The following is a 20,515-nucleotide window of genomic DNA, read 5'->3' as shown; positions in this document are numbered from 1 at the left end:
GACGGCATAACAACATACGTTGTTCCCTTTGTCATCGGTATGTTACTTGCCCGAGATTTGATCGTCGGTATCTCAATACCTAGTTCAATCCCGTTACCGGCAAGTCTCTTTACTCGTTTCGTAATACATCATCTCGAAACTAACTCATTAGTTGCAATGCTTGCAAGGCTTATGTGATGTGCATTACCGAGAGGGCCCGGAGATACCTCTCCGACAATCGGAGTGACAAATCCTAATCTCGAAATACGCCAACCCAACATTTACCTTTGGAGACACCTATAGAGCTCCTTTATAATCACCCAGTTAAGTTGTGACGTTTGGTAGCACACAAAGTGTTCCTCCGGCAAATGGGAGTTGCATAATCTCATAGTCATTGGAACATGTATAAGTCATGAAGAAAGCAATAGAAAAATACTAAATGATCGGGTGCTAAGCTAATGGAATGGGTCAAGTCAATCACATCATTCTCTAATGATGTGATCCCGTTAATCAAATGACAACACATGTCTATGGTTAGGAAACATAACCATCTTTGATTAACGAGCTAGTCAAGTAGAGGCATACTAGTGACGCTTAGTTTGTCTATGTATTCACACAAGTATTATGTGTCCGGATAATACAATTCTAGCATGAATAATAAACAATTATCATGATATAAGGAAATAAAATAATAACATTATTATTGCCTCTAGGGCATATTTTCTTCAGTCTCCCACTTGCACTAGAGTCAATAATCTAGATTACGCAGTAATGATTCTAACACCCGTGGAGCTTTGGTGTTGATCATGTTTTGCTCGTGGAAGAGGCTTAGTCAATGGGTCTGCAACATTTAGATCCGTATGTATCTTGCAAATCTCTATGTCTCCCACCTGGACTAGATCCCGGATGGAATTGAAGCGTATCTTGATGTGCTTGGTTCTCTTGTGAAATCTGGATTCCTTTGCCAAGGCAATTGCACCAGTATTGTCACAAAAGATTTTCATTGGACCCGATGCACTAGGTATGACACCTAGATCGGATATGAACTCCTTCATCCAGAATCCTTCGTTTGCTGCTTTCGAAGCAGCTATGTACTCCGCTTCACATGTAGATCCCGCCACAACGCTTTGTTTAGAACTGCACCAACTGACAGCTCCACCATTTAATGTAAATATGTATCCGGTTTGTGATTTAGAATCATCCGGATCAGTGTCAAAGCTTGCATCAACGTAACCATTTACGATGAGCTCTTTGTCACCTCCATATATGAGAAACATATCCTTAGTCCTTTTCAGGTATTTCAGGATGTTCTTGACCGTTGTCCAGTGATCCACTCCTGGATTACTTTGGTACCTCCCTGCTAGACTTATAGCAAGACACACATCAGGTCTGGTACACAGCATTGCATACATGATAGAGCCTATGGCTGAAGCATAGGGAACATCTTTCATTTTCTCTCTATCTTCTACATTGGTCGGGCATTGAGTCTTACTCAATTTCACACCTTGTAACACAGGCAAGAATCCTTTCTTTGCTTGATCCATTTTGAACTTCTTCAAAATTTTGTCAAGGTATGTGCTTTGTGAAAGTCCAATTAAGCGTCTTGATCTATCTCTATAGATCATAATGCCCAATATGTAAGCAGCTTCACCGAGGTCTTTCATTGAAAAATTCTTATTCAAGTATCCCTTTATGCTATCCAGAAATTCTATATAATTTCCAATCAATAATATGTCATCCACATATAATATCAGAAATGCTACAGAGCTCCCACTCACTTTCTTGTAAATACAGGCTTCTCCAAAAGTCTGTACAAAACCAAATGCTTTGATCACACTATCAAAGCGTTTATTCCAACTCCGAGAAGCTTGCACAAGTCCATAAATGGATCGTTGGAGCTTGCACACTTTGTTAGCTCCCTTTGGATCGACAAAACCTTCCGGTTGCATCATATACAACTCTTCTTCCAGAAATCCATTCAGGAATGCAGTTTTGACACCCATCTGCCAAATTTCATAATCACAAAATGCGGCAATTGCTAACATGATTCGGACAGACTTAAGCATCGCTACGGGTGAGAAGGTCTCATCGTAGTCAATCCCTTGAACTTGTCAAAAACCTTTTGCGACAAGTCGAGCTTTGTAGACAGTAACATTACCGTCAGCATCAGTCTTCTTCTTGAAGATCCATTTATTCTCAATTGCTTGCCAACCATTGGGCAAGTCAACCAAAGTCCATACTTTGTTCTCATACATGGATCCCATCTCAGATTTCATGGCTTCAAGCCATTTTGCGGAATCTGGGTCACCATCGCTTCTTCATAGTTCGTAGGTTCATCATGATCTAGTAGCATGACTTTCAGAACAGGATTACCGTACCACTCTGGTGCGGATCTTACTCTGGTTGATCTACGAGGTTCAGTAGTATCTTGTTCTGAAGTTTCATGATCATCATCATTAGCTTCCTCACTAATTGGTGTAGGTGTCACAGAAACTGGTTTCTGTGATGTGCTACTTTCCAATAAGGGAGCAGGTACAGTTACCCCGTCAAGTTCTACTTTCCTCCCACTCACTTCTTTTGAGAGAAACTCCTTCTCTAGAAAGTTTCCGAATTTAGCAACAAAAGTATTGCCTTCGGATCTGTGATAGAAGGTGTATCCAATACTTTCCTTTGGATATCCTATGAAGACCCATTTCTCCGATTTGGGTTCGAGCTTATCAGGTTGAAGCTTTTTCACATAAGCATCGCAGCCCCAAACTTTCAGAAATGACAACTTTGGTTTCTTGCCAAACCACAGTTCATAAGGCGTCGTCTCAACGGATTTCGATTGTGCCCTATTTAACGTGAATGCGGCCGTCTCTAGAGCATAACCCCAAAATGATAGCGGTAAATCAGTAAGAGACATCATAGATCGCACCATATCTAGTAAAGTACGATTACGACGTTCGGACACACCATTACGCTGTGGTGTTCCGGGTGACGTGAGTTGCGAAACTATTCCGCATTGTTTCAAATGTACACCGAACTCGTAACTCAAATATTCTCCTCCACGATCAGATCGTAGGAATTTTATTTTCTTTTTACGATGATTTTCAACTTCACTCTGAAATTCTTTGAACTTTTCAAACGTTTTAGACTTATGTTTCATTAAGTAGATATACCCATATCTGCTTAAGTCATCTGTGAAGGTGAGAAAATAACGATATCCACCACGAGCCTCAACATTCATCGGACCACATACATCTGTATGTATGATTTCCAACAAATCTGTTGCTCTCTCCATAGTACCGGAGAACGGTGTTTTTGTCATCTTACCCATAAGGCACAGTTTGCAAGTACCAAGCGATTCATAATCAAGTGGTTCCAAAAGTCCATCAGTATGGAGTTTCTGCATGCGCTTTACACGGATATGACCCAAACGGCAGTGACACAAATAAGTTGCACTATTATTATCAACTCTGCATCTTTTGGCTTCAACATTATGAATATGTGTGTCACTACTATCGAGATTTAATAAGAATAGACCACTCTTAAAGGGTGCATGACCATAAAAGATATTACTCATATAAATAGAACAACCATTATTCTCTGATTTTAATTAATAACTGTCTCGCATCAAACAAGATCCAGATATAATGTTCATGCTTAACGCTGGCACCAAATAACAATTATTTAGGTGTAATACTAATCCCGAAGGTAGATGTAGAGGTAGCATGCCGACCGCGATCACATCGACTTTGGAACCATTTCCCACGCGCATCATCACCTCGTCCTTAACCAATCTTCGCTTAATCCGTAGTCCCTGTTTCGAGTTGCAAATGTTAGCAACAGAACCAGTATCAAATACCCAGGTGCTACTGCGAGCATTAGTAAGGTACACATCAATAACATGTATATCACATATACCTTTGTTCACCTTGCCATCCTTCTTATCCGCGAAATACTTGGGGCAGTTCCGCTTCCAGTGACTAGTCTGCTTGCAGTAGAAGCACTCAGTTTCAGGCTTAGGTCCAGGTTTGGGTTTCTTCTCTTGAGCAGCAACTTGCTTGCTGTTCTTTTTGAAGTTCCCCTTCTTCTTCCCTTTGCCCTCTTTCTTGAAACTAGTGGTCTTGTTTACCATCAACACTTGATGCTCCTTCTTGATTTCTATCTCCGCAGCTTTCAGCATTGCGAAGAGCTCGGGAATAGTCTTATTCATCCCTTGCATATTATAGTTCATCACGAAGCTCTTGTAGCTTGGTGGCAGTGATTGAAGAGTTTTGTCAATGACGCAATCATCTGGAAGATTAACTCCCAATTGAATCAAGTGATTATTATACCCAGACATTTTGAGTATATGCTCACTGACAGAACTGTTCTCCTCCATCTTGCAGCTATAGAACTTATTGGAGACTTCGTATCTCTCAATCCGGGCATTTGCTTGAAATATTAACTTCAACTCCTGGAACATCTCATATGCCCCATGACGTTCAAAACGTCGTTGAAGTCCCAATTCTAAGCCATAAAGCATGGCACACTGAACTATCGAGTAGTCATCAGCTTTGCTCTGCCAGACGTTCATAACATCTGGTGTTGCTCCAGCAGCAGGCCTGGCACCCAGCGGTGCTTCCAGGACGTAATTCTTCTGTGCAGCAATGAGGATAATCCTCAAGTTACGGACCCAGTCCGTGTAATTGCTACCATCATCTTTCAACTTTGCTTTCTCAAGGAACGCATTAAAATTCAATGGAACAACAGCACGGGCCATCTATCTACAATCAAACATAAACAAGCAAGATACTATCAGGTACTCAGTTCATGATAAATTTAGGTTCAATTCATCATATTACTAAAGAACTCCCACTTAGATAGACATCCCTCTAATCCTCTAAGTGATTACGTGATCCAAATCAACTAAACCATGTCCGATCATCACGTGAGATGGAGTAGTTTCATTGGTGAACATCACTATGTTGATAATATCTACTATATGATTCACGCTCAACCTTTCGGTCTCCGTGTTCCGAGGCCATATCTGTATATGCTTGGCTCGTCAAGTATAACCTGAGTATTCCGCGTGTGCAACTGTTTTGCACCCGTTGTATTTGAACGTAGAGCCTATCACACCCGATCATCACGTGGTGTCTCAGCACGAAGAACTTTCACAACGGTGCATACTCAGGGAGAAAACTTCTTGATAATTAGTGAGAGATCATCTTAAAATGCTACCGTCAAACAAAGCAAGATAAGATGCATAAAAGATAAACATCACATGTAATCAATATAAGTGATATGATATGGCCATCATCATCTTGTGCTTGTGATCTCCATCTTCGAAGCACCGTCATGATCACCATCGTCACCGGTGCGACACCTTGATCACCATCGTAGCATCGTTGTCATCTCGCCAATCTTATGCTTCCACGACTATCGCTACCGCTTAGTGATAAAGTAAAGCATTACAGCGCAATTGCATTACATACAATAAAGCGACAACCATATGGCTCCTGCCAGTTGCCGATAACTTGGTTACAAAACATGATCATCTCATACAATAAAATTTAGCATCATGTCTTGACCATATCACATCACAACATGCCCTGCAAAAACAAGTTAGACGTCCTCTACTTTGTTGTTGCAAGTTTTACGTGGCTGCTACAGGCTTAAGTAAGAACCAATCTCACCTACGCATCAAAACCACAACGATAGTTCGTCAAGTTGGTGCTGTTTTAACCTTCGCAAGGACCGGGCGTAGCCACACTCGGTTCAACTAAAGTTGGAGAAACTGACACCCGCTAGCCACCTTTGTGCAAAGCACGTCGGGAGAACCGGTCTCGCGTAAGCGTACGCGTAATGTCGGTCCGGGCCGCTTCGTCCAACAATACCGCCGAACCAAAGTATGACATGCTGGTAAGCAGTATGACTTATATCGCCCACAACTCACTTGTGTTCTACTCGTGCATATAACATCAACACATAAAACCTAGGCTCGGATGCCACTGTTGGGGAACGTAGTAATTTCAAAAAAATTCCTGCGCACACGCAAGATCATGGTGATGCATAGCAACGAGAGGGAAGAGTGTGATCTACGTACCCTTGTAGACCAACAGCGGAAGCGTTAGCACAACGCGGTTGATGTAGTCGTACGTCTTCACGGCCCGACCGATCAAGCACCGAAACTACGGCACCTCCGAGTTTTAGCACACGTTCAGCTTGATGACGATCCCCGGACTCCGATCCAGCAAAGTGTCGGGGAAGAGTTCCGTCAGTATGATGGCGTGGTGATGATCTTGATGTTTTACCGTCGCAGGGCTTCGCCTAAGCACCGCTACAATATTATCGAGGATTATGGTGGAAGGGGGCACCGCACACGGCTAAGAAAACGATCACGTGGATCAACTTGTGTGTCTAGGGGTGCCCCCTGCCCCCGTATATAAAGGAGCAAGGGGAGGAGGCCGGCCGGCCCTATAGGCACGCCAAGGAGGAGTCTTCCTCCTAGTAGGAGTAGGACTCCTACTAGGAGGGGGAAGGAAGTGGGGAGGGAGAAGGAAAGGGGGGCGCCGCCCCCCTCTCCTAGTCCAATTCGGACCAAGGGGGAGGAGGCGCGCGGCCCACCCTGGTTGCCCTTCTCTCTCTCCACTAAGGCCCATATGGCCCATTACTTCTCCCGGGGGGGTTCCGGTAACCCTCCAGTACTCCGGTTTTCTCCGAAATCACCCGGAACACTTCCGGTGTCCGAATATAGCCGTACAATATATCAATGTTTATATCTCGACCATTTCGAGACTCCTCGTTATGTCCGTGATCACATCTGGGACTCCGAACTAACTTCAGTACATCAAAACTCATAAACTCATAATATAACTGTCATCGAAACCTTAAGCGTGCGGACCCTACGGGTTTGAGAACAATGTAGACATGACCGAGACATGTCTCCGGTCAATAACCAATAGCGGAACCTGGATGCTCATATTGGCTCCCACATATTCTACGAAGATCTTTATCGGTCAAACCGCATAAAAACATACGTTGTTCCCTTTGTCATCGGTATGTTACTGTCCCGAGATTCGATCGTCGGTATCTCAATACCTAGTTCAATCTCGTTACCGGCAAGTCTCTTTACTCATTTCGTAATACATCATCTCGCAACTAACTCATTAGTTGCAATGCTTGCAAGGCTTATGTGATGTGCATTACCGAGAGGGCCCAGAGATACCTCTCCGACAATCGGAGTGACAAATCCTAATCTCGAAATACGCCAACCCAACATGTACCTTTGGAGAAACCTGTAGATCTCCTTTATAATCACCCAGTTACGTTGTGACATTTGGTAGCACACAAAGTGTTCCTCCGGCAAACGGGAGTTGCATAATCTCATAGTCATAGGAACATGTATAAGTCATGAAGAAAGCAATAGCAACATACTAAACGATCGGGTGCTAAGCTAATGGAATGGGTCAAGTCAATCACATCATTCTCTAATGATGTGATCCCGTTAATCAAATGACAACACATGTCTATGGTTTAGGAAACATAACCATCTTTGATTAACGAGCTAGTCAAGTAGAGGCATACTAGTGACGTTTAGTTTGTCTATGTATTCACACAAGTATTATGTTTCCGGATAATACAATTCTAGCATGAATAATAAACATTTATCATGATATAAGGAAATAAAATAATAACATTATTATTGCCTCTAGGGCATATTTCCTTCAATCGATGCATATAATGTTGAATAAAAGGTACATGCGGAAGTGTGACACACGTGTTGGGCATGAAGCCCGTATAAATAAGCTTCTGTTTAAAGAAGCCCCCAGTTTTAATGAGCGCGGATAGCGCGTTACTTTATGAGCCTTTAAAGGCTATAAGAGAGATAGAGAGGAGAAGGAGAGAAATGTAAGGCAGAAAGTATATATAAAAAATGGACAGAGGAAGGAGACGAACACAGAGTCCGGCGCTAGGCATAGAATCTTCGGAGACGGGCTGCGTTCCATGGGTTCGGCTCAGTCGGTTATCCGATGCATCTCGCAGGTGGTACGCTCCACCAGTCAGGACTTGGTCAATTATGAAGGGACCTTCCCACTTGGGCTTGAGTTTGTCCTTTTTCTTGTCCGGCAGGCGTAGAACTAATTTGCCAACGTTGTAATTTTTGGCCCGTACTTCTCTGCTTTGGTATCTTCGAGCCTGCTGTTGATAGAATGCGGAACGGGCTTTTGCCACGTCACGCTTTTCCTCCAAGGCGTCCAAACTGTCCTGCCGATCGAGCTCGGCTTCTCTTTCTTCGTACATGCGCACTCGAGGTGAGTCATGAATTAAGTCGCAGGGCAAAACTGCCTCTACGTCGTACACCATGAAGAATGGTGTGTATCCGGTGGTGTGATTCGGCGTTGTCCACAGCCCCCAGAGTACGGAGTCGAGCTCCTCTACCCAGTGCGTATTAGATTCCTTAAGGGACCGCACTAATCTGGGTTTGATGCCGCTCATGATAAGACCATTTGCACGTTCGACCTGGCCGTTAGTTTGTGGGTGATAGACGGAAGCATAATCGAGCTTGATGCCCATGTTTTTGCACCAGAGTTTTACCTCGTCGGCCGTAAAGTTCGTGTCGTTATCAGTGATGATGTTGTGGGGGACGCCGTAACGGTGTACAACCCCAGATATAAAGTCTATCACCGGTCCGGATTCGGCCGTCTTAACAGGCTTGGCTTCTATCCATTTGGTGAACTTATCCACCATGACCAGTAAGTATTTTTTCTTGTGGGTTCCGCCTTTAAGGCGTCCAACCATGTCAAGCCCCCAGACCGCAAAGGGCCAAGTGATGGGGATAGTTTGGAGGGCGGTGGGTGGCATATGGCTTTGGTTTGCAAAAAGCTGGCAACCGACGCATCGTTGGACTAAGTTCTGGGCGTCTGCCTAGGCCGTCGGCCAATAAAAGCTTGTATGGAAGGCCTTTCTTACAAGGGACCGAGCTGCAGCGTGATGACCGCCGAGTCCGGCATGAATTTCAGCCAGGAGGTTCCGCCCTTCCTCTTCGGAGATGCACCACCTTTGAAGGACTCTGGTAGTGCTTTTCTTATAAAGCTCTCCCTCATCGACTTTATAGGCTTTAGATCGCCGCACTATGTAGCGTACCTCATTTTGGTCCTCGGGGAGTTCCTGCCTAATAAGGTAGGCGAGGAATGGTTCTTTCCATGGGGCGATGACGGCCATTATTACGTGGGCTGAAGGTGTTATTTCATTGGCAGAGCCTCCAATTATGTCAGAGTGTTCGGTGTCGGGCAGTGCGGCTGGGTCCGGGCTGTTATTGCCGGGTTCCCCTTCCCATACTACGGATGGCTTGAAAAGCCTTTCCAAGAAGATGTTGGGGGGGACTGCATCGCGTTTTGCGCCGATGCGTGCCAGGACATCTGCCGCCTGATTACTTTCCCGGGCTATATGGTGAAATTCGAGCCCTTCGAACCGAGCTGACATTTTTAGGACGGCGTTCCGATAAGCTGCCATTTTTGGATCCTTGGCGTCAAAGTCTCCATTTATTTGGGATATTGTGAGGTTCGAGTCCCCGCGCACCTCTAGGCGTTGAATGCCCATGGATACTGCCATCCGGAGACCATGTAAAAGGGCCTCATATTCGGCTGCATTGTTGGAGTCTGTGTACATTATCTAGAGTACGTATTGAACTGTGTCTCCTGTGGGGGACGTCAAAACGACGCCAGCCCCTAGACCGGCCAACATTTTGGAGCCGTCGAAGTGCATGACCCAGTTTGAATATGTGCCGTACTCTTTAGGGAGTTCGGCCTCCGTCCATTCTGCGATGAAGTCGGCCAAAACTTGTGACTTGATAGCTCACTGTGGCTTGTAAGTTATGTCGAACGGGAGGAGCTCAATGGCCCATTTTGCAATCCGGCCCGTCGCGTCGCGGTTGTTTATAATATCGTTAAGTGGCACTTCCGAGGCTACTGTTATTGAACACTCTTGAAAGTAGCGTCGCAGCTTCCGGGATGCCATAAATACCGCGTATGCAATCTTTTGATAATGTGGGTACCGTGACTTGCACGGAGTAAGGACAGTGGACACATAGTAGACCGGATTTTGAAGGGGGAATTTGTGTCCGTCCGTTTCTCGTTCGACGACAAGCACTACGCTTACGACCTGATGGGTTGCTGTAATGTATAATAGTATTGGTTCGCCAATATTTGGCGCCACCAGGACTGGGTTTGTTGCCAGGATGGCTTTTATTTCATCAAGTCCGGCCGTGGCTGCATCCGTCCACTCGAAGTGTTCGGCGCGCCAAAGGAGGCGGTAAAGGGGTAGGGCCTTTTCTCCCAAGCGGGAGATAAAGCGGCTTAGAGCCGCCATGCATCCGGTTAATTTTTGTATTTGTTTGAGGTCCTTCGGGATATCCAAATGTGATAGAGCTCGGATCTTGGCTGGATTTGCTTCAATTCCTCTACCGGATACAATGAAGCCCAAGAGCTTTCCGGCTGGAACGCCGAAAACGCATTTTTCCGGGTTGACCTTGATGTCGTTTGTTCGGAGGTTATCGAATGTTAGCCTCAAGTCGTCTACTAGAGATTCGACATGTCTTGTTTTAATGACCACATCATCTACGTATGCCTCCACTGTTTTGCTGATCTGATTTGCCAGACATGTCTGAATCATGCGCTGATATGTTGCGCCGGCGTTTTTGAGCCCGAAGGGCATTGTGTTGAAGCAGAATGGGCCGTATGGTGTGATGAATGCCGTTGCGGCTTGGTCTGACACTTCCATCTTTATTTGATGGTAGCCGGAGTATGCGTCGAGGAAACACAACGAATCGTGTCCTGCGGTAGCGTCGATAATTTGATCGATGCGGGGGAGGGGGAAGGGATCCTTTGGGGAAGCCTTGTTAAGGTCTTTAAAATCAACGCACAGGCGCCAGGATTTGTCCTTCTTTGGTACCATCACCAGGTTTGCTAGCCAGTCCGGGTGTTTTATATCTTTGATGAATCTGGCCTCCAATAGCTTGGCTAGTTCCTCTCTCATGGCCTGTCTTTTAGGTTCGGAAAAACGTCGAAGAGCCTGTTTGACTGGCTTGAATCCTTTTAGGATATTTAAGCTGTGTTCGGCCAGCCTGCGCAGGATTCCGGGCATGTCTGAAGGGTGCCACGAGAAAATGTCCCAATTCTCTCGTAGGAACTCTCGCAGTGCGGCGTCTACATCAGGGTTTAACTGTGCCCCGATGGAAGCTGTTTTATTGGGGTCCGTTGGATGGACCTGGAATTTGACTATTTCGTCCGTCGGTTTAAAGAAGGTGGACTTGGATCTTTTGTCGAGTATCACATCATCCCTATTCACCGTGGAGCGCAGCGCAGTCAGTTCCTCAGCCACTAGGGCTTCGGATAGAGCCTCGAGGGCCAGTGCGGCTGTTTTGTTTTCGGCGCGGAGTGCTATGTCCGGATCACTAGCGAGAGTGATGATTCCGTTAGGCCCGGGCATCTTGAGCTTCATGTACCCGTAATGGGGTATTGCTTGGAAGATTGTAAACGCTTCCCGCCCTAGCAGAGCGTGGTATCCGCTACTGAACGGGGCCACATGGAACGTGACCTCTTCGGACCTGTAATTATCTGGCGTGCCGAACACCACATCTAGTGTGATTTTTCTTGTACAGCGCGCTTCCCGACTGGGGATTATTCCTCTAAAGGCTGTGCTGCTTCGCTTAATGCGGTTCCAGTCTATTTCCATTTTTTGAAGGGTTTCCTCATAAATGAGGTTCAATCCGCTGCTGCCATCCATAAGTACCTTGGTAAGAAGAAAGTCGTCCACTATTGGACTGAGGACCAATGCGGCTGGTGCTCGGGCTGTTCGGAATTTAGGTTCATCACTGGCGTTAAAAGTAATAGCCGTGTCACTCCATGGGTTTATTGTTGCTACTTGGTAGACTTCGGCAAGGCTTCGGAGTGTTCTTTTTCGCATATTATTTGATGCGAAAGTCTCGAAGACTATTAATACCGTACTGGTGTCTCTGGGGTGGCTTTTTGTGGCTTCTGGAATTAGAGGATCTTCGCCGATTTTTGCCACCTGCCGGAGTATCCAACATGCTCTGAGGCTGTGAGTTGGTGTGGCGCCCTCTGCACTATGAATTTTACAGGGTCCATTAAGCCATCCTTCCAGTACGGTTCCGTGCCCTGTAGAGGGCTTTTGCTTTTTGGTATTGAACCCGGGTGTCTGGCGATGATGCACCCTTTTATTTCGGACTGGGTTTGTATTCAGGGCTGGATTGTTCCAAAATTTTATTTCGGTTTTCCAGGCGCTTTCCGTTGCACAGTACTTTCGTACTATGGACGCCAAGTCAGCGAAGCGTGTAATATCACGGCGACTTATGGCGTTGAGGATTCCCTTGTCCGTGCAATTATTGCAGAAGAATGAAATTGCGTCTTCCTCGCGGCAGTCCTTTATCCTGTTCATAACCAGGAGGAATCTGGCCTAGTAATGATGTAGTGTTTCTTCGGGCTCTTGCCTAATTTGGGATAGATCGCTTGTGTACGGGTGGGTGGGTGGAATCAAATCCGAAACCTCACCCAATCTGAGACCCAGAGGCCAAGGAGTTTCCGAACTCGGAAGTTTGGATTCTTGGATGCTGTCTAATGAATCTAGCCTGTCGCCTGACTTTAAGTTCAGGTCTTGAGTGATGTCCTCCCCTCCGTGGGTATCCGGCTTGGAGGGATCAGGAATCCGGACATAGCTAGTCCTTAAGATAGATGAATGGTTGCCGCACTGTCCCTCTACCACGGCAACGTGATGGGTGACCTGGGGAGAGTTAATCTCTCTCAGATCGGGTTTAGGCCCAATCTGGTCGTAATCCGTAGCGACTCCCAGGGCGGCGATGCGATCCAAGAGCTCGTTTAGGGAAGAGAGCTCCATTGGATCTAGTTGCTCAGCGAATTCCAAGCTGACATGAAGATTGCTTTCGATGACCCGAGAGGTCATCGTCGGCGCAGCAGCCGAACAGGCGGTCATAAGGAAACCACCTAGCCGGAGAGTTTGGCCGACAGCCAAAGCTCCCTTAGCAACGGTGCCGTCTTTAAAGACGGGATGAGGCATCCTTCCTGATGGCGACGGCACAGAGGAACTCTCAATGAAAGCACCAATGTCGGTGTCAAAACCGGCGGATCTCGGGTAGGGGGTCCCGAACTGTGCATCTAGGCGGATGGTAACAGGAGACAAGGGACACGATGTTTTTACCCAGGTTCGGGCCCTCTCGATGGAGGTAAAACCCTACTCCTGCTTGATTAATATTGATGATATGGGTAGTACAAGAGTAGATCTACCACGAGATCAAGGAGGCTAAACCCTAGAAGCTAGCCTATGGTATGATTGTTGTTCTTCCCTACGGACTAAAACCCTCCGGTTTATATAGACACTGGAGAGGGCTAGGGTTACACAGAGTCGGTTACAATGGTAGGAGATCTACATATCCGTATCGCCAAGCTTGCCTTCCACGCCAAGGAAAGTCCCTTCCGGACACGGGACGAAGTCTTCAATCTTGTATCTTCATAGTCCAGCAGTCCGGCCGAAGGTATAGTCCGGCTATCCGGACAACCCCTAATCCAGGACTCCCTCAGTGGTGGTTGGGGATTTCTGGCTCCGAATGCAATCGACTCGCCTTCGAGGGTGGGGGATTTATTTCCCACCTTCCCCTTGCATTCATGGCGGTTGCTTGCCTCGAAATCCGCCCCGCCGCCACCAATTCCACACGCCACCGCATCCCCAACCAGAGCAACGTGACAGGGCAGCCAGACTACTAATTGTCATGAAATCCTCTCGCGAGCACACAAACCCCGGCTGTCAACTACCCTATCGTCTCCATCGCAGCAGGATCCTCTGAATCTCACCTTGGACTAGGAGAGAACCCTTCTGGTAGCAGAGTAACCCCGCCGCCAAGAGGTTCGGGATGTACAGGACCGGCCATCTTTCCTCGCTCTGCTCGCCGGCGTCCCGGGGCTCGCCGTTGAGTGAGCTCGCACACCCCCCCCCCCCCCCCCCCCGAGCTCGTTGTCCGCGTCGTCGCCTCTCTAGTTGCGTGTCATGTTCCTCTAGCTAGATTCTCCAGATTCCCCTTGTTAACTGAACCTCCCCTAATCCTACTTAGTTCAAACTAATGAATTAAAAATTCCGTGGATTAGTTCATATTGATAATTTAATCACTTATCATGTGGAAAAAATATACTAATATTAAGTGCTAACTGTCCGGTGTGTGTGATGGTGGCTGCAATCCTGCATGGCAATGGCAAAGACGATAGTTGTGACCCTTCTCGATCCTGCCTGGTGTGATTGGACACATGCGAATGTGATGTGAGCCACGTACGCTAGCTCCATTAGCATTACCTAGTCACTAATCTCTAGAGCAAGTGAGCTGCTCCGCTTCTCCTCGTGAGTCGTGACCGCGTGTGGCACGGCCGGGCGCCCGAAGAACTTCCCGGTGCTGGGACGCAGCGGTGGTGATACCCTCTGGATGGAGTTAGAGCCGGCCAGCGAGGCCGCTCATCCCCGTCGCGTCGCAGAGCTGGTGCTGCTCCGGCGTCGTTGCTGAAACGGGAGGTAGCGGACGCCACCGAGTGGCCCTCCACTCGGGCTTCCGGCAAGCATCGTCGCCGGCTTCTTGGCACAGTTCTGACGTGGCCGGCTTAGAATACTTCTGGTGCCGCGTCGTGACGGCGTGCGTGAGCGCTCCCGGCGCGCATCCTCACCGGCGTCTCGGCGCTGTGTGACGACGCCGTCGTCGAGATGGCCGCATCAGAAAGTAGTTCTGGTGGGAACGGGGGGCTGGTGGTGCCCCGTCGTGGCGCGAACGGGAGGCAGAGGGCACCGGTCGCGAGTGGCTGCGCCGTCGCGTGTGTCCCGTTGGCGTCCCCGCGGGTTTCAGGCGTGCATGTCGCCGGCCTCTAGGCGGAGTGCGGGCGTGGCCGGTGTAGCTCTGGGTCCGCGTGGTGGTCTTGCGTGACCATCACGGTCCGCATGGTGTCGGACTGCACAAACTCATCTCATCAATCTAATTGCTCTCACCGGTTCCGATCATACGCCGTGCTTACTTCCTACGATTTTTCCTCCGAAAACAACTCTGCCCTGCGTCGAGGTAGATTAGATATAAGGTGACCCAGCGCTTGGATCTTTGTTGTTAGTTCCTCCTCCACAACCTCTCATCAAGAATCCTTCTTCCGTTTCTCCACAACCACGATGGCGGCTCTCATGGCGCAGCGATCGCCGGGCCTCAACAAAATCCGCCGTGAGCTCCAGCGGCGCAGGAAGGCCGTCAACATGACCAAGGGCAGAGTTGAGAAGACATCCTCCTCGTCCTCGCCGCTGCGCCGATCCGACGACTGGAGCAAGCAGGTCCGACGCGTGCCCATCCCGCTCTCAATAGTCAAGGCTGCCACCAAGGGGATCTCCTACGTGCCGATGGGGGAGGTGAAGGAGAGGTGCACGGCCCCGCCGCGCCTTCATCCGCTCACCTTTCTGGCGTCCAGCAGCAGCATGAAGGTTTCCGCCGTCGCGAGCGCCGGAGCTCCCAGGAAATCCACCGCCCCGTCACCACCACGCTCGATCGCGTTTATTCCTCCGGGTTCAGCTGCCGCCGCCACCGTGAAGGTATCTGCGACGAATCCGCACGCGACGGCAAGAGCAGCCACCACCAGCACCAAGACGACAACCGGACAAGAGCGCATCAAGACGATCCCGGGCATGACCGTGAGGGTGCGCACGCGCGTAGGGACCCTGCGGCCGACGGGCAGGAGGCTCGTCCTCTGGCGCAGCGCCGTCGTCTTCTCCGACGCAGATGAAGCTGGCTTCATTCAAGTGATCTACCACGGGCAGTTCCCTCGAACTGTGAGCGTTGCCGTGGACGACGTCAAGCACATGCCGACCGTCGCCGAGAGCTAGGCTAGAGTCGTCGGAATGTTGGAGTGAATCACGGCCGGCCATGTACCATGTAGATTTGATTAGTACATGCATGCATTGCTCCCTGTTGTAATCATGAGATCAATTGATCAAAAGCAATGGAAATCGCACCTGTTTGCTGTTGCCATTAATCGTGTTCGTGTCTGTTACCACTCAGTAATCTTCTTTCTTGCCGGATTGATTCGATCATGCTAGCTAGTGTACGTGCGTACGAAGGGCATCACAATACACGCAGTAGAGAAGCGGCCAACTAATTAAGACGGCCGAGATAATTGTTAGCCTGAAAGATCTTGGGAAATATTTTGATGGCAGCTTGAAATAAGCCACAAAGAATTCAGGACGTAACTTAGTTTTTGCTTAGTCCAAAATGACGTTGTTCTGGCGACGAAAGGCATACTGGTCTTGATTTCTCTCTTGGCCATTTGCATGGACACAAACTGCGACGAAAGGCATGTTGTCTTTCAGTTTCTACCATGCGTCCCGCTGCGCCTTATATGGAAAAAATATCCAAGCAGCATGACATTAATATTGCCCATCAAGGAACATAGAGAAAGTTCAAGCACTCCATAAGATTTCTTGATCAAAATTAATTTACAGGGCATAGCTTTGACAGTGAATGGACATTATTCTTTTTGCAAAATTTGCTCAAGCCTCCGAACGAAAATGATGGAAATGCACCAGATAACATGAGGGCTTAATCAAAATAAGCTGGCCAGAAATAGATATCTCAAGGACAACAATATCTCTCAAAACTAAATAAATGATTTGAACAACACTTCGATTCTGTGCCTCGTCGATCACCTTAGCTCTCGCATCAAATCAATAGCATCCTAACAAAACAGGGACATGTAGAAGAAGTGAAAAGAGCTGAATCTTCATGACGTGCCTTCCATCTGAGTATAAGAACTGAAAAGGTACCGCATTTCCGCATATCAGTGTTGCGCAATAGTTGAAAGGGGCAAAGGGCTTTCAGAGAAATAAACAACTTGTTTGTTCTCCAATCTCTTTCTAAAGCAACAAGATATAAGTAAAAACATGAAAACATGAAAGAAGATAAAGAAACAACACAAACAATGATGTTTATATCTCACAATGAGTTAAATACACTGGATGTGCCTTAACTTGTTCATGACCGTGTCAGGACGTACGTCTAGCCCGTGTGGCATGCAAGCGTGGAAGTGGCCCACCTGTCAGTACTGAGAGCTGGGAAGGCGCTTGATGGCACACGGGTGAGGAATTTCTTGTGGACCCCCCCCCCTCATATTTCATTTACTCACGTAGGAAAGCCCCACAAATTAACAAAAAAGAAAGAAATTGTGTGATGCAGGATCGATCTTGAGACCTCGTGATCGTGGATTGCATTACACACTCTGGTTGTCAATGGGGCCATACTTTGCTGAAGAGGTCAAACTTTATATATTGCATCTCTATGCAAAAAGTAATTTAGGAGCACAGTCACATTGTGTCCTTTTTTAAAAGTTCAAAGAAACAAGTTTTACAGCAATTTTTTTCTGTTTTTTTTCATTTTGTAAATGCACACACAGAAGTGTAATATATCCGTGGGGATTTTCATCAAAATATGTGTTTGTATGTGAGAGATAAAAAAATACATGGAGAATTCAGCTTGTTTTTTTCCTGGCCGGATTTTTTTATTTTTGTGCAGGGTATAATATAACATAATTTTGAAAGTCACTTAGAGCACATGCATATATTTATGTGTGAAAACAATCAACTCTTTTTGACACTTTAAAGTGCCCATTTATAGCCTTCCAAAAAACATGCTCAGTGGCGACCGTGCTCCAAAAATCCTCTTTGGTTGGTATGTACCCCTTCAAGAGATTCTTATTATATATGTCACTTCTGTGGGCCTGCAAAAATTTTCTTTTATTATTTCAAGTTCTTTATATTTATTTTACATATTATTTTTACCATTCAAAAAATAAATGTAAGAAGAAATTACAACTGCCATAAACTTAAAGAAGGTGTTAGTGCATTTGAAAAATGTTCAACATGTTTTTGGAAAATGTTTCACATGTAATAAAAAATTATAACCTGTTTTTGAGAAAATGTCTGTCTTACACTAAAAAATGGCAACGTGTATTTTAAGAAAAGTTCAACATGTATTAAAAAATTGTTTGTAACATTTTGAAGAATTATATTGAAAAGTTCAACACAATACTTGTTAATACATGTTGAATAGTTTACAAAATACAGTGTTGTCAATTTGTTGATAATTTGGTATTTTATAAATACAATGAATATAAACACTAATTTCAAATATAGGTTAAACTATTTCAATCCCCATAATTTTTTGGAAAAGTTCATGTCTACCCTTTTCAAAGTAGCACGAAATAAAGAAAACAGAAAAAAATATTTGAAATAAAAAAAATAAAAAAAAAATTAATATTATAGGATATCATAATACGACTACCCATCGTCATAGTGAAAACCAAAATCATCATGAAAATGCATTTGGAGCAATTTGCTTTGCAGCTATAAGGGCATCTCCAACCTTAGTCAGCAAATGGACGCCCCAAATGTTCACAGACATATTCAGACGTGTGTGCATACATTCGGCTAGGCGTTGACCATCGAGCGATATATCCCCAAAATTTCCTACTTGTCCATCCCTTGTTAAATGGAGAGAGTAGAGATAAGGAGGGAAGTGAAAAGGTGTGTTTATGGTGGGATCTGAAGCTGAGTTTGCGGTGTATGTGGAATGCTCGAACGCCCCCATACCTCACCTTGATTTGGTTTGAGTTTGTGGGATTTCAGATAGTTCTGACTGCCTGGACAAATTTGGTGAGCCACAATGGATGTCTTTTTTTGTTCGGCGGACATACAGAGGAAATCTGGAGAATCAACAAATAGACGTCAACAAATTTTCGCAGATACATCCTCTGTGTAAGCGGACATCCGGCTGAGCGCGGACCATCCAACAGGGTCCCTCAAATGTCCTCCCATTTCAAACGAAGCAAGCACGAAATACAAAGGAAGTTTAACGAAGTATCATATTTTACATGCAACCTAACAAAATTTAAGAAGTTTGACACAAACTTAACGTAAACCAAACTAAAACAAGAATAAACTATACTAGGTAGCAGATGGTGACCATGTAGGCATGGCCTCCGAGTTCATCGTCACTGTCATCCGGGCTGTCGCCATCGGCCAACCCGGCGTAGACGAGCTACTTGCTGAGCCGATGGTGGGTGTATGACTCCTTTGTGGTCTTGTACTGATCAAGCGCCCAAACCTTTGGAGCGTCTTTTGCATTTAGTTTTCATTTTTCTTTTATGCACCATGCTGGTATGAGATAGTCCTTGGTTGATTTATAGAATTCTCTATGCACTCCACTTATATCTTTTGAGTATGGCTTTATAGAATGCTTCATGTGCTTCACTTATATCATTTGAAGTTTGGATTGCCTGTTTCTCTTTACATAGGAAACCGCCATTTGTAGAATGCTCTTTTGCTTCACTTATATTTGTTAGAGCATGGGCATATCTTTTGTAGAAAGAATTAAACTCTCTTACTTCACTTATATCTATTTAGAGAGATGACATGAATTGGTCATTCACATGGTTAGTCATAAAACCCTACATAAAACTTGTAGATCACTGAATATGGTATGTTTGATTCCTTGCAATAGTTTTGCGATATAAAGATGGTGCTATTAGAGTCATGCTAGTGGGTAGTTGTGGATTAGTAGAAATACTTGTGTTGAGGTTTGTGATTCCCGTAGCATGCACGTATGGTGAACCGTTATGTAACGAAGTCGGAGCATGATTTATTTATTGATTGTCTTCCTTATGAGTGGCGGTCGGGGACGAGTGATGGTCTTTTCCTACCAATCTATCCCCCTAGGAGCATGCGCGTAGTACTTTGTTTTGATGACTAATAGATTGTTGCAATAAGTATGTGAGTTCATTATGACTAATGTTGAGTCCATGGATTATACGCACCCTCACCCTTCCATCATTGCTAGCCTCTCTAGTATCGCGCAACTTTCGCCGGTACCATAAACCCACCATATACCTTCCTCAAAACAACCACCATACCTACCTATCATGGCATTTCCATAGCCATTCCGAGATATATTGACATGCAACTTCCATCATCATCATATACATAACTTGAGCATTCAATGCCATATTGCTTTGCATGATCGTAAGATAGCTAGCATGATGTTTTCATGGCTTGTCCCTTTTTTGATATCACTGCTACGCTAGATCATTGCACATCCCGGTACATAGCCGGAGGCATTCATATAGAGTCATATCTTTGTGCTAGTATCGAGTTGTAATATCGAGTTGTAAGTAAATAAAAGTGTGATGATAGTCATTATTAGAGCATTGCCCCAGTGAGGAAAGGATGATGGAGACTATGATTCCCCCACAAGTCGGGTTGAGACTCCGGATGAAAAAAGAAAAAAAATAGAAAGGCCAAAAAAATATTAAAAAATGAGAGAAAAAGAGAGAAGGGGCAATGTTACTATCCTTTTACCACACTTGTGCTTTAGAGTAGCACCATATTCTTCATATAGAGAGTCTCTTGAGTTATCACTTTCATATACTAGTGAGAATTTTCATTATAGAACTTGGCTTGTATATTCCGATGATGG

The sequence above is a fragment of the Triticum urartu genome, chromosome 2A (genome assembly GCF_056163025.1).
Source record: "Triticum urartu cultivar PI428250 chromosome 2A, HENAU_Tu73, whole genome shotgun sequence".
NCBI lineage: Eukaryota > Viridiplantae > Streptophyta > Magnoliopsida > Poales > Poaceae > Triticum > Triticum urartu.
Note: the sequence above shows the minus strand (reverse complement) of the source record.